Source organism: Coffea eugenioides, chromosome 1 (genome assembly GCF_003713205.1).
Source record: "Coffea eugenioides isolate CCC68of chromosome 1, Ceug_1.0, whole genome shotgun sequence".
Classification (NCBI taxonomy): domain Eukaryota; kingdom Viridiplantae; phylum Streptophyta; class Magnoliopsida; order Gentianales; family Rubiaceae; genus Coffea; species Coffea eugenioides.
In genome coordinates, this window is record NC_040035.1 from 9527002 (window position 1) to 9532972 (window position 5971).

Consider the following 5971-nt stretch of genomic DNA (forward strand, 5'->3'; position numbering starts at 1 on the left):
GCAAAGGCTTAGTCGAGAAGCTTGGTGAACCTTGGGAAATTTTATACTTTGATCTTTTAAGATCTTGCTTGGCATACTCGTGTAGTATTGCCACCTCATATTTGTTTGGTTCCGGATCCGAAGTGGAGCGCTACGGTCATATTACTACTTGAGTTGACGGAGAGTCAACCTCAGAGTGTTTGAATCGGTTGAGACGTGGAAATGGCTCCTGAGAGCTCCTGTATCCTTCAACTTGTGTTTTATTTCTTATTTGAGCACTTAAATGAAATTTCGTGTTAAGCCGCTTTTAAGTATGATATTTAATTTAACTTGTGCCCCTTGCTTGGTTGCTTGATTTTCTTGGCCTCACTGAGCATTAGCTCATTCCTTTAAGTTTGTTTTCCTTAACAGGTTTTGGAAGTGGAAGTTGGGGATTCTAGACTAGCGGCTTTTGGTGGAAACTAGTGAACCTTTTGTATGTTATTGGAGACAATTGAAGTGTAAATTTTGTTGTACTTGGGGATTTTAGATTATAATTGTAAATGGTAGCCTTAGAAGGATTTGGTTTGTATATTCGAAGTATTTCTTAATCCTAAGTCAGTGGTTGACCTGTGGATCGTTTAAGCTTGAATGAGTGCGTGAGTTCTGACGAGAGTTGGACAAACGTTCCACTGATACGCTAGGGTTTGCCCTCGGAAAAGCTAGAGGCGTCACAAGAATTAATTAAATGTAGTGGATCACATGCGCTCCATCATTAACACACAAAAGAATGCAAAGAGGTCATATTTAAAAAGTATAATTCTATTGAACCTGGATGATTCTGCATCTCATTTCATATTGAAAAACTTTATCAAAACACTAATAAAAGTTTAATCAAATAACATTGAAAAAAAATAATGGCATAGCACAAACGCATCTATACATGCAACAAATTGAGTCTTACTTGCCATGAAAATTTAGGTCACCAAAAAGAAAAAATTTTAAACTGTTTAGATACCTCTTTTATAATTAATTAACTCACTGTAATTGTTCAATTACATTTTGTTTGTCTAGCAAAACAAAATTAATAAACAAAAGAGACAGAAGTCATTAGAGCTATTGATATTGCATACACCATTCAAATTGCCAATATTGTGTCAAAGCTTTTAATATTTCATCAGAACAATTTTTTCAATTGATCAAATTGGATGATTCCACTGCAAAATTTTTCGTGAATTATGCTTTTGATTTGTAGAATCTTGCTGGTAAATGAGTTTGTAGTGGGAGTAAGGGGAGAATGAGTAAAAAGTGGAGTGAGTGCACAGCATAACGGGGGCTCATTTATGTAAGACTTACCTCATTTTTAGGCAATTATGACCCACATAATTGATTCTAAAGTGATTGATATCATAATTAATTGATGATGATATTGTCAATAATTAATTAGCATCTCCCAATAGATAATGATTGACATTCTGATTAAGTGATTGACATTTTATCAATAATTAATTAGAATCTCCCATTTGTTAATGATTGATTGATATCTTTATTAATTGATATTTTATTCAATCAGTTAATCAATCAATTAGTCAGAAAAAGTTATTTTTAGTTATGAATTTTGGCAAGATTTCCCTGATGGAAGGAAACCCTAGGAATTTTTGTATTTGCTAGTAAGGGTCCCTAGTCTAGTCTATAAATATTCTGTGGTATTCTATCAATTGTTCACTTTTGGGTTAGGCATAGGTTAGAAGATCCTTATTCTAAATTCTCCTTCTGCTTTTCCTTCTTCTACATATTTTGTTTTGTTAGAATAGACAGGAAGAAGTCAAAAACACAACAAAGATCAACTTGTGTTTAATAACAATAGTTAGAGGTAAGTGTATTTAGATTTCCGCTGCGTAGTACATTCACACGTACATAGTAAGTTTAACATGTGGTATTAGAGCCAACCTCTAACCATGTTGTTCAGCTTATAATTTGATAGGGTATTAATTGTTAGTAATTTTATCATTAATTTTCCTCTTTATCCGTGCCAAATATTGTTTTAATTGTCAATATATATTTATATTTGGTATTTGGATATAATTTCAGAAAGTGGAGCAGAAAAGTGCTAAAAGGGGACCTTCTTGAGAAGATTTCTCCACACGTGAAAGTTTCTAAAAGCTTTCCACAATCAGCCCAAATTGTGCAAACCAACGGAATTGCTGATGAAGAGTTGCCTTCCTATTATTAAGTCCTGGCAAGTCCACTAGCAATAAGAAATCAAAAGGAGAGAATTCTGCGGGGACCACGTAACATTGATTTAGAAAATGTGTTCTTATTGTGGGAGATATACTCATTAGTCAAGATGGACTTTGATGATGAAAGGAGCTTTTCCAATTTGATTCCTACGTCACTAGTTCTCTTAGGAAACTAGTGCTAAAGATAAAAGGAGAAAAAAGCACTAGAGGAGGGCTGGCAGAAGACATTAGATTAGTTTTCTCTCTACGGAGAGGAAGAGAGGTAGTATCAGGTTTTCAGAGGAGTTCTTCCTTTCCTTGTTTGTAGTGTGCAACTTTGGTTCAAAGAGTCTACGGAGACTCAAGTTTCTTCCTAAATTCTTAGTTAGTTATTTATGTATTTGATTCCATTTAAATTGCGTGGGAATTTTCTTATGAGGCGTGGCTAATTTTCTCCTCTAGTCAAGGATCAACGCGAAGACGCAGTCCCAAATATCTGTGAGATCTAATTAATTTTACGTTTTCCTTAATTTATTGATAACCAAGGTACGACCGTTGATTACCCCTAACCAGGAAATACTCCTAGGTACGACCGTAGGAATTAATTTCCTAATTGCATTAAAAACTAGAAAAGCCTAACCCAAATTAATAACACGCTACGAGGGTTATTTAAATCAGATTGCAATAATAAATACCTACTCGAGAAAAAATAAATTTTCTGTGTATAGTAGTGAGTAGGGTCGAATCCACAGGGACTGGGAAAAATTTGATTCCTTTCAAGTTCGGGACACGGGGGATTTTTATCAGAAATAAACTAAAAATAATTAAACAATTTAACTAAAAATAATTAAATAATTTAACCAAAAATAAATAATTAATTAATACAATTGTAAATAACAATTAAATAAATGATAAATAAATTCTAGCCAAGGATACAACTACGCAGACACAGTCCATTCATCTGATAATTGATGCAAAGAAGGTTCACTTAATTTAATTAATAGGCTAGTTATAGTCACCGATAAACTCTAATGACCATCTGTGGTGCAGGCACCTGTCTTGGAACTAAAACCACTGCCGAAACACCTAAAGTATGTATACTTAGGTGAAGGGGAGACACTTCCAGTGATCATCTCCGCGGGTTTATCAAAGGTTCAAGAAGAGAAACTACTTCGAGTTCTTAGGGAACATAAGCAGGCGATAGGATGGACCATCGCCGACATCAAGGGAATTAGCCCCGCGGTGTGTATGCACCGAATTCGACTCGAGGAGAATGCTAAACCTGTACGGCAAGCTCAACGGAGATTAAATCCTCTCATGATGGAGGTCGTAAAGAAAGAGATTTTAAAACTGCTGGACGTTGGAATTATATTTGCAATATCAGATAGCCCGTGGGTAAGTCCAGTACAGGTGGTCCCGAAGAAGGCAGGGGTGACAGTGGAATCAAACCAAGAGGGTGAGCTCGTACCAATTCGAAAGCCCACCGGATGGCGACAGTGTATCGATTACCGAAAGCTAAATGCCGTCACGAAAAAGGACCATTTCCCCCTCCCTTTCATTGACCAGATGGTGGAGCGATTAGCATGTCGAGCTTACTATTGTTTCTTGGATGGATTTTCAGGTTATTTTCAAATTGCTATCGCACCCGAGGACCAAGAGAAGACTACTTTCACCTGCCCATTTGGAACATTTGCATACCGAAGGATGCCATTTGGATTGTGTAATGCACCTGCTACCTTTCAAAGATGCATGGTAAGTATCTTTTCAGAATATGTTGAGAAAATTATTGAGGTTTTCATGGACGATTTCAGTGTATATGGTGAAAGTTTTGAAAACTGTCTAGATAATCTGAAATTGATCTTAGTAAGGTGTATAGAAACTAATCTCGTGCTTAATTGGGAAAAATGTCATTTTATGGTTGAACACGGGATAGTTTTGGGTCATGTAGTATCATCTACAGGTATTGAGGTTGATAAGGCAAAAATAGATGTTATATCTACTTTACCTTACCCCGCGAGTGTGCGGGAAGTTCGTTCCTTCTTGGGTCACGCAGGTTTCTATAGAAGGTTCATCAAGGATTTCTCGAAAATTGGAGCACCCTTGTTCCAACTTTTGCAAAAAGATGTATCCTTCGAATTTGATGAAACATGTAAGGGGGCATTTAATAAGTTAAAGGAGTTATTGATCACCTCACCTATTATCCAACCCCTTGACTGGAACCTCCCATTCGAGATCATGTGCGACGCCAGTGACTATGCAGTTGGTGCGGTATTGGGTCAAAGAGTAGGAAAAGCAGCTCATGCTATTTACTACGCATCTCGAGCCTTGAACGGAGCTCAATTGAACTATTCAACCACCGAAAAGGAGCTTTTAGCAGTTGTTTTTGCCTTAGAAAAATTTCGGTCTTATTTACTTGGTGCTAAAATTATTATTTTTTCTGATCATGCAGCTTTGCGGTATCTGTTGACCAAAAAAGAGGCAAAACCGCGATTGATACGGTGGATATTGTTGCTACAAGAGTTCAACCTGGAGATCCGAGATAAGAAAGGGGCGGAGAATCTGGTAGCAGATCACTTGAGTCGAGTACAAGTCACCGAAGATGACATCCCATTGAGAGAAGCATTCCCCGAGGAGCATTTATTTTCTATTAATTCATCTTTGCCTTGGTATGCAGATATTGTTAATTTTCTAGTCACTGACAAATTTCCTACAGGATGGCCTAAGGCAAAGAGAGACAAGTTGAGGAGCGATGCAAAGTTCTACATTTGGGATGATCCTTACCTCTGGAAGCGGGGTGCCGATCAAATCATCCGTAGATGTGTAAGTGAAGTTGAATTTCAATCTATTATAGCCTATTGTCACTCTTTTGCGTGTGGAGGTCATTTTGGACCGAAGAGAACAGCTCGTAAGGTGCTAGAGAGTGGATTCTATTGGCCAACTCTATTCAAGGATGCCTACTCATTTTGTAAGTCATGTGATAAGTGTCAAAGAGTGGGTAATATCTCTCGTAGGGATCAAATGACTCAAACCCCAATGATTTTTGTTGAAATTTTTGACGTTTGGGGCATTGATTTTATGGGTCCTTTTCCTTCTTCCTTTGGTTTTTTTTATATATTGCTTGCTGTAGATTATGTTTCGAAGTGGGTAGAAGCAAAGGCCACCCGCACTAATGATTCCAAAGTGGTTGCAGAATTCGTTAAGTCTAATATTTTTGTTCGTTTTGGGATGCCGCGAGCAATTGTAAGTGATCGGGGTACTCATTTCTGCAACAAAACGATCGCTGCAATTTTTAGGAGGTACGGTGTCTTGCACAAAGTCTCCACTTCTTACCATCCTCAGACAAACGGTCAGGCGGAGGCATCGAACCGAGAGATCAAGTCAATTTTGGAGAAGATGGTTCGACCCAATAGGAAGGATTGGAGTATAAGACTTGAAGATGCCTTGTGGGCATATAGAACGGCGTACAAGACGCCAATCGGCATGTCCCCTTACCGTTTGGTATTTGGGAAGCCATGCCACCTCCCTGTCGAGTTCGAGCATAGAGCATTTTGGGCGGTCAAGCAATGCAACATGGATATCGAAGAGGGCGGAATTCAAAGGAAACTGCAGTTACAAGAATTGGAGGAGATTCGCAATGAAGCCTACGAGAATGCTGTGATTTATAAGGAGAAAAACAAGATTTTTCATGACCAGCAGGTCTCTAGGAAGACGTTTGAATGTGGACAAAAAGTTCTACTGTATCACTCCAAATTGAAGTTATTTCCAGGTAAGCTACGTTCTCGTTGGATTGGTCC